This window comes from Diospyros lotus, chromosome 1 (genome assembly GCF_014633365.1).
Source record: "Diospyros lotus cultivar Yz01 chromosome 1, ASM1463336v1, whole genome shotgun sequence".
In the NCBI taxonomy this organism is placed as follows: Eukaryota; Viridiplantae; Streptophyta; class Magnoliopsida; order Ericales; family Ebenaceae; genus Diospyros; species Diospyros lotus.
Window position 1 is genome coordinate 17,174,181 of NC_068338.1, and position 13,006 is coordinate 17,187,186.

The window sequence follows — 13,006 nt, forward strand, 5'->3', positions numbered from 1 at the left end:
AGGGAAAATTTTATGATCCACTTAATTTCATCTGCAGAAATCATGATTGAAGGGAAATAGACAACTAAAAATTAGATATGATACTAATCTACTGCGGGAGGAGGTAGGTTAACTTCATTTGTTTTTTATTTTTTGGCTTTATATTTGTAAGGTTATGAGATTTCTGATGTGAGAGAGTCGATACAATTTCTTCTTCACTTTGGTAACACACTTAATTTGTTGGACTAGAATTTTGTTGTGATTGTCTTGAATTCAAATTTAGATAATCCAACCCAAAGTATGATAGATAACAATACGGTTTGTATACCAAATCCAAAACTCAGTGAGTTCTGGATTTAGAACTTGCCCTTTTGCTCTATTTATAGAGCCACATATCTGATCATTAGATTGTGGTGGAGCACATCAGTTTAGGGTGTTGTTTAGAGAGGAGTAAGTTTGCATGTAATGGCTTATGCAGTTGTGTGAGAGTCCATCTCTTTTTTACCCCAGTGTTCACGTAATGAACTTTATTTTTCTTTCACCTGTGGGTTTCAGTAAGCATATTGTCGAACCATGTTAAATCTGTCTCTTATTTTTATCCTGCGTGGGCATGAACAGAATTTATTTTCTGCATTTAGTGTTTTCCCAATAAGTGGTATTAGAGTTGATTCCTTAACAATTTTAATTGATGATCAAGAAAAATATTTTTTCCACGTTGATTTAAAGAAGCTCCCCATATTCTTCACTTTGATGTCTTACTCAATTTCTTGACTGGATTCTGGTTTGTTAATTGAGAATAATAATTAAACCTAAGTAACTGCCATTGCTATATACACCCTCACTTAATACATAAATTTAAATTTTTTTCCGTCTTAACTTTTTATGATCTTCTAAGTGTAGGCATATATGCAATCTGTGAATTTGTCAGCAAGTTCTTACTATGTGGCTGACTTCACTTGTATGCAATACTTGAATTATGGTGCTGCAGTGAGTGAGGTAAGCTAAGTTTATCTCTCACATGGATTTCTCTTACCTTAAGTTTTGTTCAAAGAATTTGTCTTCTGTTTTCTCTTCTATATGCTCCCCCTACCCCACCCCTTTCTAGCGACAGGTGAAGCTGCTTCCTTGTTTGTTGAATATATCACCATTATGTGTTACTGTTGTAGAAATTGTGCTTCCTGCCATATTACCATATTAATGTGAATATTATAAATGATATTGTTGTTTTGCAGGTAGAAGTAGACCTCTTGACTGGGGAAACCACAATACTGCAATCAGATATAATTTATGACTGTGGACGGAGCTTGAACCCTGCTGTGGATTTGGGACAGGTTGCTCTAACTCATAATATTTTGAACACAAAACCAGTCTTGAAACTTTTCAGTTTTTTTGATAGTGATCTTAAAACTTTTTAACCAATCTAAAAGTTCATATATTCAGTCTGATTATATATTAGTTGCCAAAAGGGTTTTACTGGTAGTTTTGCATGTGAAGATACAGAAATGCTCTATCTCTTTTTCCTCCTAATTGTAGGTTTAAGCATTTTCTTTATTGCATTAGTATCACATTATTAGCAAAGTGAAAATTTTAAATTTTTGTGTAGTGGCTTCTAATAGATTGAGTTGTGTAATGGCTTCTAATAGATTGAGGGAGCATTTGTACAAGGGATTGGGTTTTTTATGCTTGAAGAATATGCCACAAATTCTGATGGATTGGTTGTTGCAAATGACACATGGACATACAAAATCCCAACTATTGACACAATACCGAAACGGTTCAACATTGAGGTATTAAGCAGTGGACATCACCAAAAATGTGTTCTTTCTTCTAAAGGTATCTTTTTGAAGTTCTTTCAATTTCTTGTCAAATATTGATACTAATGTCTCCCTAGATGATGTGCTTTCATTTTGGACAACTTTAGACTAGGCGTTAGTCAATCTAACTGTACATTCTTGAGAATGATGTATATACATACTAGGTCAAAGAATACAAGAATGGTAGTGCACACATATTAACATAATGCCCTTATACTGTACATTATATTCCAACAATCCCCCTTAAGTTAGAGCATATATGTCACATGCACATGTTACTAATATAACTCACTCTAGAACCTGTAAGGGATTTGGTAAATATATCAATTAACTGACCATTTGAGTTAACAAACTCAATAGCTATATCTCCTGCAAGAAATTTTTGTCTAAGAAAGTAACAATCAATCTCTATATGTTTGGTTCTCTCCAAAAGACTAGAGTAGAAACAACGCATAAAGCAGCTTGGTTATCACAAATGATTTTCATAAGAACTTCTCTGAATCTCAACTCCTTAAGAAGTTGCTGTAGTTGTATAAGTTCATAGGTACCCAAAGCCCTTGCTCGATGTTTAACTTCTGCACTTGATCTTGCCACTACACTTTACTTCTTACTTTTTTAAGAGACTAGAATCCCACCAATAAGAATACAATATCCAAAAGTTGAGCATTTGTCTGAGGAAGAACCTGCCCAATCTACATTTGTATAACTCATAATTTGAGCATGTCCCCTATTAGAATATATTATATATTTGAGAATTTGGATCACAAAATCCCAATGACTATTACATGGTAAATCTACGAACTGATTGACAACACTTATTGCGAAGGAGATATTAGGTTAAGTGATTATGAGGTAGTTCAATTTTCCAACAAGTCTCCATTATCTACCAGGTAATAACTCCCCTTATCTTGGTAGAAGTTTGACATTTGGATCCATAGGATTATCAACAGGTTTGGAACCCAACATTATTGTTTCTTCAAGGATGTCTAAAACATATTTCCTCTGCAAAACTTAACACCTTCTTTTGAAAGTGACAAAACAAATGTTGTTTTAGTTGGACAATACCTTTTTAGTCATCCTTAGTGATGATTATGTCATCCACATAGATAATCAAATATATGCAGAGATGGATGAAATATGAAAATAGAAAACAAACATGATCTACCTCGCTTAAGATCATTGTTGTATAATTGCACTAAACTATCCAAACCAAGCACATGGAGACTGTTTCAAAACATAGAGTGACCTATGTAATTGAAATATTAAGCCATACTCCCCTTGAGCAACAAAGCCATGAGGTTGCTCCATATAAATCTACTTTTGCAAATTACCATGGAGAAAAACATTCTTAATGTCTAGATGATGAAGAGGCCAATGTTGAGTAGAGGCAGTAGAGAAACAATTAGATATAAAAAAATCATAGCAACAGGAGAGAATGTATCACTATAATCCAAGCCAAAAATTTGAGTAAACTTTTGGCGACCAAGCTAGCTTTCAACCAATCAACTTAGCTATCAGGACCTACCTTAACAATATACACCAAATGACGCCAAACAATCAACTTAGTAGGGGGAAACTAGATAAGGTTCTAAGTATTGGAAGAATCCAAAGTAGACATTTCATTAATCATAGTTTGTAGCCATTTCGGATGAGAAAGAGCCTCATTAGTGGTCTTAGGAGGAGACATAAAAGAAATTAGGGGAAACAAAGGCATAATATGAAACAGATAAGGAATGATAAGGCAAAAAATTGTAAATGGTTTGAGGATTATGTGCAGAATGAATACCTTTGTGAACAACCATGGGTGGAGTAGAAGCAGGTGGAACCAAAGCAGATGAAGTCAATGATACGGGAGGTGAATCAATAATAACTTCTTGGGCAAGTGCATCCTTAAGGTGGGAATGAGGATGACAATAATAAGTTTGAAATGGTGGAGCCAAGTAACTACAGAGGAGCCAATAGAATTTGGAGGCAAAAGGACATCAAAACAAAATAGGGAATACCTTAGAAATAGAGGATGAGTTAGAGCTGATGGAAGAGAAGAACGGGGTGATTTCAAAGAAAGTGACATCAATAGAAGTAAGGCAACAATGTAAATCATGAGAATAAAATCATTACCCTTTTTGAAGTTGGGAGTACCCCGAGAACACGCATTTAAGAGATGAAGCAAAAAGCTTATCATGTCCATGAGTAAGATCCTATAAAAAACAAGTACACCCAAAGATATGAGGAGGAAGAGAATAGATAGGGCCATTAGGAAACAAAATAGAATGAGGAATTGCATTGCGAAGCGTGAAGGAAGGTATACGTTTAATCAAATAACAGGAAGTGAACAACATCACTTCAAATAGTGATTTTTACATTTAACAATCCCATTTTGTTGTTGGGTATGAGAACAAGACTAATGCAAAATATCCTTGGAAGACATAAAAAGTGAAAGTAATAGAAAAATGTTCACTGGCGTATCACCATGCAACATATGAAAAGGCACTCCAAATTGGGTACAAATCTCACCACAAAACACTAAAAGATGGAAAACAATTCAGAACAATCTTTCATTAAAAAGCCAAGTATAACGAGAATATCAATAAGAGTTACAAAATACCGAAACCTAAAGTGAAACCGACACAACTCAGACCCCATACATTAGAATGGGTAAAGTGATAAGGAGACTCAGGTTTGTTATTTACATGATTCTAAGAAAAAGAAGTACAAGTATGTTTACTTAACTAACACAACTCACAATTCGAAGAATGTAAACCAAAAAGACTAAGGACCATCTTTTGAAGCATAGAGAGAGTAGCATATCCCAAGTGACCATGAATAAGATTAGAAGAATCTATGGTTGTGGCAAGAGCGAATGATGGAGTTGAAAGAAGAGTAACTCACGTTCTGTACCAATTTTTTGTTCCATAGTTTGGTCTTTCACAAGAACATAGCTAGCAACAAACGTGAGAACAATTAAGAGTGCGCGTAAGCTGACTAATGGAGATTAAATGAAAAGAATAGAGGGCTGGGGTAACAAGGGAAAGGTTGTGCATGTCCAAGACCTTTGGATGGTGATTGGGAACCATCGACATAAGTAATAGTAGGAAGAGACCCATTATAGTTAGTAGTAGTAAAAGGAAAGAGATTGCTAGAAATATGATCAGAATCACTAGAATCTAAAATCCGAGGACCAAGATAGGCAGATTAAGAAGTACAAGCAATGGAATTACCAGTGCGAGCAATAGGGGTAACATACAATAAAGATGAAGACTATTTGGATGCTTGAAAATGTAAGAACTCCTTTTAATCAACACCAAAAAGTGAAATAGTTCAAGATGATTGCCCGCTAGATAAGCCAGTAGTAGAATCAAATCCATTAGTAGAGCCAATTTCAACAACATTAGCAATGGAGGAAGGTTTCCCATGAAATGAGTAGTAGCAATTGCGGGTGTGGCCAATGTGATTACAATAATTGCAATGTAAGCGATTGCCACAACCCCTTCCACCACGATTACCTCCTTGACTTCCTTTATCACTAGTTTGAGAAGCTAAGGAAGATTGGTTAGTGGAAATAGACTCTATAAGGGCAATAAAAGAGGAGGACACCATTAAAAGAGGAGGACACTTGCAACAACCAAGAGAAGATATCATCCATAGAGGGAGTAGTCTCACTGGTTAAAATCTATCAATGAATAGGCTCAAGATTTGGTGAAGAGCTGATAAGGTATGGACCACAAAAAACTTATCCCACTGAGTTTGTTGTTCAACAATAGTGGTGGTAATTGGCTTGAGTTCCTTAAATTCCTCTATTAGAGCTTGAATCTGACCAAGCAAGGTCTGCATATCCATTTCCTATTGCTTCAAATTGACAATATAACTAACTATAGTATAAAATTGAGGTATGTCCGTGTCCTTTTCTCCATTAGTAGTCATACATACGGATCGTTCTGGAGCCTCGTTGTAAGACCCGGGAGGGGCAATGAGAGGTTGAGCATGAGGCGTCAAGATGCAGCCAGAACAGAAGCCATGGTGGACCTGTCAGGTGTATGCATATTTCATTGTTACAGGCACTATTCTCTCATTAGGAAGTGCTGGAATTATTGGAAAATCCAATACAATAGGCCTTCTCAGTAATAAACTTGAAACGAGACAAGTTTTGGGGTGAATAGCTCTCACACAAATCTCATTATTCTCTAGGATATATATACATGATTAATTTCCTAATCTAGGATGCTGTAAAATGGAAATGATTCCTAAGCTATAAGAGAATACAACAGGCAAGATAATAACATAAAACTTCCTAAAATACTGTGATATTATTCCCACTAATTTTGTATTCCACTAATTCGAGATTCTTCCTACACTTCTCTAACAAAACTCAATAACTCATTATGAGTCAAATGAACCAAGAAACCTGGACCTAATACCACTGTTGTTGCATGGTTACAACAATAATTTTTTTAGATGGGAAACTACCGATTGATGACTCATGTATGGCTTATCCGAGTGATGGATTACTCATGTGCGACGTATCCGAGCGATGGATGACTCACGTGCAGCGTACTCGAGCGATAGATGACTCACTCGGGAGATGGATAACTCCTTCGGGCGATGGATAATCTGTTGGAAAGAAAATCGGTTAGAGACGTAGGTGAGAATCCCCGCGTGGACCCTCTGATGCTTAAGTCAGACCCTCGTAGAAGTGAAATGCTTGAAGGCAAAAGGTAAGTACAAGAGTGAGAGATTGCCTACCAAATGAAGGGAAGAGACCCCTTATTTATAGCGATGGGAGTGGCAACCATGTGTCAAGTGGCCCGATCTACTTGGCAAGAATCTTGGAGGGGCTTTAACCGAGTCTCGCGGGGGTAGTTTTTGATTGATTCTCTCGAAGGTGGTGGCGTGGGAGTGCAGACATGTAGGCACTCAGATGTGATTATGATACTTCGGGTCAACCTTACTCAGAGGTGTGTGTGGGTGGGGGTGAAGGCGAGTGTTGGTGGACATGTGTGTGCATTTAGGGTCGTAGGCGTGCGGGCGCACAAGGTTGTGCACGAGAGGTCGCAGGCGTGCAGGCACGTTGGGATGTGTGCACGGGTACGCCGCGGGAGCTAATGCGTGGCACCCTGGGTGGCGGTCACTCAAGGGTGCCTTACCCCCGAGTGACACCACTCGGGGGATGAGGCTTTGGGGGGGCGGGGGCGGGGGGGGGGGGGGGGGGTGGCAGCCTACATGGGGAAGGGGGCTGCGAGGCTGCCATGTGCGCGCTATTAGGCGTGCCGAGGGGATTGCTCCTTGGGCTTGCCGAGTGGCACTTGGGGGTGTAGCCTTCTGCCACTCCTGAGTGACCCCCACTCGAGGGTGGCAGCCCCCCGGGTGACTCGACCTAATCACCCATGGCTGGCTTGCCATGCAGCGCATCCTCGGGCCGCCACATGGCACTTCTCCCTCTTGACTATTTTCTGATTCTTCTCCACATTCCTTTGATATTTTGTCAGGCATAACAATTGCTCTCTACTCTTTCTATCGGGTGTCTCGAGAGGAAGAGTATTTCTCTCACGTTGTTACTCTACTTTCAAGAGGCCATTTTCATTTTGAGAGAATTTTTCTATATCTATCTCCTCCGTCTTCACGTCTCTCGTAGTTATCTTTTACACAATGTCTCCTAGGGGCCACTATAAAAAGGAAGCCTTGGCCCTTCATTTGACCATTGCGCCAACCACTCTCCCGTAAGAATCCTCTCAAAGTACCTCGGCACTCTAGATTTTTGCATGGTATAACTCCTCTCAAAGTACCTCGGCACTCTAGATTTTCGCATGGTATAACTCCTCATCCATGGTCTTGTGTCGCCCCCCGAGAGACCTTCATCCATAGGGACTCTTAGGTATATTCACCCTCGAGTGACTCTCGTCCATAATTGTTGCTAGCGATTTCACCCCGGGTGACCCTCATCCATGGGTGTATTCGTTGGTCTCACTGTTGCGTGACCCTCATCCATGGGTCTCTTTGTCAGCTTCTCCTTTTTGTGACCCTCATCCATGGGTCTTTTCGCCAGCCTCACCTTTGTGTGACCCTCATCCATGGGTCTCTTCATTAGCCTTACCTTTACATTATTTCTTTTTGTTTTGAGATTTGAGCGTTTGTCATGGGCCATTTTAAGAAGGCTATCCCCCCCCCCGCCTCTTGCTCCCAGTGTATACATATCCCTTGGACGGTGATCTTCGGTGAAGGAGAGGGAACTAGCCGGGATCTAGTCCCATTTCCAAATTCCCATTGACCACCATATTAGGATCCCTACGCCTAAGGAGACAAGTACTACCCTGGTAGGGGGACATGGTTTTGGGGTCTACTTTGGCTTCTCTAAGAGTGGGTCTTCGTTTTCCCTTATTTAGTTTTGACACGGAATGGCTGGATTATCATTGTATCATTCCAGCGTAGCTTCATCCTAATGGTTAGGTTCAGTTGATTGGCTTTACTATTCTTTGCCATATGATCCATGTACCTCCTTTTGTCGAATTGTTCGGCTGCATTTATAGGTTGAGAAGGGTCGAATGAAGGGGAGTCTTCTTTACACTTCAAAGAATTGTAAGTCTACCCCCCTTCTTCAAAAAAATTCAAAATAAGGTGGATTTCGAGTTCTAATGGATTGTGATCGAGCCTTCTCCCAATTGGAAAGCATTGCTTCATTGGTGTTGGGATAACGAGCCGGGCATCTGGTCAGAGAAGCTTGATGACGTCAGGATTTCCTAGGCTGTTTATCGCCGAGTAATTGAAAGATTATGTGCTCTTGACATGTGTACCTTGCTCGACCTACTTACCCCAAAAAATATCGTAGTTGCAGGGTGGGGCATTCGGCTCGAGGACATGCCCGGGCCCTCCAATCTCGCTTTTGTGTCACCATTAGCTATACCCGAGGACACTTGTCGAGTTGAGGAGGAAGAGGGTAGCGAGGAAGAGGACGAGGGCCCCGAGGAGGAGGAAGAGGAAGAGGAAGAGGGGAATTTTTTAAGGACTATGGTCTTTCCTGAGCGTTCTTCCTTTGAGGGTAGAACCTCAGTATCGTAGAGATTGCTTTATATTTACCAATATCAGTGGCTGACTTGTACTTTAATCTCTTGTTTTGCAGACATGAATCTATTCAGGGAATAAACACTCAAGCGACATGGTAGGAGTTCATGCCTGCCTAGTGAGCAAGACCTATAGGCTCATCCGCCAGTAGCTCCTAGCTAGTTACCAAGGCCTCCATCCAGCGTGCAAGATCCTAGCCTCCTTCCTCCACCAGCTCCTAACTCGTCACGAAGACACCTTAAAATAAAGAGGTCTGAAACAGGTACTTCGTCCAAGCTTCCCCACCTTGAATCTTTGGCCCTAACATCGGATGTACCTATGTTAGACCCTCCTACCCTCAAAGGCGCTCCCGAGGGTCCTTCTGATGCCTTTGGCTCTCAAAGAAGGGAAGTTGGAAGCTCTCGTTCCCCTTTTTGCAATGAACTCGACCAAATCAGGAAGGAGAGGAGCTCCCCTTTTTGCAATGATCTCGTTCCCCTTTTCCATCCAAAGAAAGGAAAAGGTCTCCCTTCCCTCTCCATACCCCCTATCCAAACATAGGATTCAGGAACCGCAAATCGCAACAAGGCTAGGGTTTGAAGAGAGGAGAGAGGATGGGAATAAGGATAAGGAGGAAAACAGGTAGAAGATGGTATCAGAGGTACTGATGTAAAGGTAACAACCATGGGTAGGGCTTTTATTCGAACGAGGGAGAAGATGGATTTAGAAAATACGTCAAATAACTCCCAACTTGACATATTAATTTTAAGTCGCATATGAGATTAGTCACAAAATGGACATCAGATTGGAAGTAGACCTTTTCTTTTTTCAGTTAATTGAACTGACCCCCACCCCCACCCCCACCCTCTGCTTCTTAACTCATTTCAGTTGGTATTAATTTACTAAAAAATGAATTATTGTCCAAATTATCGCTAAAAAGGCTTGTGGTTACTCATTTATAATGACCTTTAGAAAAGAATTGCAATTCTGAAACTCATTAGTTTTTACTTAAAATTAAATTCAACTAGATTACTTTTTAGGTTTGGTATTCTAGAAATTTATTATCACTTAGGCCAACGTATTTCTTGAGATGGTAGTATTTTTCTCCAAGGTTAAGTCTGAGAAGGCATGGACAAGAAGCTTTGCAATTCAATTGCATATTAATTTCCATTTTATTTTTGGAACAACTTTATACAATGATAAATGAGAACAAGATCACCAATCTTAGAAGATTTAAATGGGAGCGTTGGGGCAAGTTGGCCACCATTGATGAGATTATTAAGTGGAGTAGAATGATGCAGGGTATAGCTATAGGCTTTGTCAGAGCTTCAATTTAGTTTATTCTAGAATATGATATTAGATGGTTTAAGTCATTAATATGATGTTAAGAATAAATCTTAAACCCCAAACATTGAATGATTCTCAAACATAAGACAAATCTCATTTCTTTTTATCAATTCAATAGTCAATCCAAGGCCACTTCAGAAAACATTATGAAATATTTATATAGGATATCAACAAACCTACTATAACAACAGTAATCGCATGCCTTAGTCTCATTAGGTGAAGTCAGTTGCATGAATTTTAGACCGTCAATTATCTTTATTCATATCTATATCCTTTGTAAGGTTTTGCACTAGGTTTTCTATACTCATTCTCTACTTCTTTTGCTACAAAATTCCTTTATTTCATTTATTTGTCTCACAAGTGCCTTTATTGGTCATTTTCTTACATGTTTGAGCCGTATTAATTGTGTCTCCCATAGTTTATCTTCAACATGTGACATTCGAACCATATTATGTATTATCTTATTTCTTATTTTGTCTTTTCTTATATGGTCACAAATCTTTCTTAACATAACTGTCTTAGTTATGCTCATGTTTTGTACATTTTGGTACTTATCTCACATCTCCATCATAGGGTATGCCAAGTTTTTTTTTTTTTTTCCTCCCTTGGCTTGTGACGTGTTGTGTTGTATTTTTGGTTAGAAGGACTTACCCTCTATCTTTTTGGTGTGGGACCTCCACTTTGCAAGTGCGGTTTTCCTCATTTTAATTCCTCATGGCCATTAATCAATGCGATCGGTCGGTTCTTATTATTCAATTGATGTGATCAGTCGATTCTTATTATTCAAACTTTTAGCTCTAGACAATCAATCATCAATCTTCTATCATTCCTTAACAACTAATCTCCCTTAGTTTTTGTTTTCTTATAGTCGATTGACTAGTTAACAATTGATCGATGATTTTACCTATAGTCGCCCTTTAGGCGATAGTTCCCCTTGCCTGCTTTGCATATTCATGCTTTCAACCCTTTTACTAAGTCTACACGAGAGAATAAAGTAAAGCATTCACTAGACATAATCTCATCATATTTCATGTCTTATGATTAAGTTGGTACATCCACATTTAGGTAATATACACAGCATGCTCCAAAATACATACTTGCATTGTGCATATATTCCTCTCTTATTTATCGTCTGGTCAAATGCATTCCCCATCCCTTGCATGGTATAGAATGTTAAAATGCAATGCATGAGAGTACATTCTAGCAAGACATGACACGCTGCAAATGTTATTCATTTCACACATTTAATGTTAAATACCATGCATTCAATGAAGGCAGCCCCTGTGGTTCACAATACAGCTCTAATACAGTCATATTGTAACAGCTCCGAACCCACCTAACTATTACTTAACCTTTTTCATGTGGCATTGGATATCTTGTAAGCTATCATATTGCTTGTAAAGATAACAACAAAGAATAAAACATTATGCCCATAAATCTTAGAAACTTCATGTATTTCACAAAGAAAGTGTACCTTGATCCATTGGAACTTAAAGCCATAAAAGAGACTGTCAGTTGATGAAGAAAATAGCCGGATTTGATTTCTATCTTCTAACCCCAACTTTGATGATGGATGAAAAATAGAACTGTAATTTGTTTTGCTCTGTGTGTGGCATTGAGAGGACCAAACCCCTATTTACAATTATAGATGTAGCCTCTTATCAAAGTTTATCAAGAGTTGTATATATCTTTTAAACTAAATTTAAACATATCTGATAAAATATTCCTTAATTATCATGTGGACCACAAGATAATTCTTACATCTCTCCCTCTCCCTCTCTCTCTCTCTCTATATATATATATATATATGTATGTATGTATGTATGTATGTATTTGTTTTGCTATTTGCAGCTTCCGGGGAGCCGCCTTTGCTTCTTGCAACTTCAGTTCACTGTGCGACCAGGGCAGCCATTAAAGAAGCAAGAGAACAGCTTGCTTCTTGGAAAGGTTTAGATAGCTCTCATTATTCCACAATATTCCAGCTAGAGGTCCCAGCTACCATGCCAGTTGTGAAGCAACTTTGTGGACTGGACAATGTGGAATGCTTCTTGAAAAACTTGCTCTCAGCTACCTCCAAAAATTAACTTCCCATACACTAATTGCTATTAATTATTTTCCTTTGAGATATATATATACATATGTTGTAAGCAGGGAACCTTTCTTCTTCTGCTTGCATTTATTGTATTAGTTTCGTTTTAATGTGTATATGTCTTTCGTTACATTAGTTATAGGCTTGTAGTTGGTGAATTGTGAACTTTATGTTAAGGTAACGTTTGTTAAAATGAGTAAGATAAGGTTGTATCAAAATAATTTATCTGTAAAGTTCAAGATAACTTATTCAAAGGGGAGGAGATAAATTTATCTGAAAAATTCAAGATAAGAAATCACATGACTCTTTTTAGATAAATTTAACAAGTATAATGAAAAATACTTTTGTCCATAATGTTTTTTATATTTTACTTTTTTCCGTTTATATCTTGATTAACAAATATTACTTAAAAATTTTATTTTTTGAACCATTTAAATTTTGCCTCTAAAGAGTATTTTTTGCTCTAAATGCCTTACGAGGCAATAGGGCATACTGGTCTAGTAACAGTAAAATATAAATCTTAAGATTATGTCACTTTAATGGGAGAGTGTTGGGATTTTGAGACTTAAAATTATGATCTTGAGATCGCCAACATTAACACCTACCTCTAGGTTATTACATTAGGTTAATTTATGCTTTTAAATGCCCATTTTTAAGGCAAATTGAAAATGTGATTGGAGAAAATTCTCTCTAAAGAATTTGTTATAAAGGAAAAAATAATTAAGTGTCTCAAATAATTAGCTTG

The 13,006-nt window shown here is 38.3% G+C and overlaps 1 pseudogene; it reads left to right on the top strand.

Moving 5' to 3' along the window:
• Positions 1 to 12,454, top strand: part of LOC127808255 (indole-3-acetaldehyde oxidase-like) — a 46,654-nt pseudogene extending 34,200 nt beyond the window's left edge.
• The last annotated feature ends 552 nt before the right edge of the window (positions 12,455 to 13,006 follow it).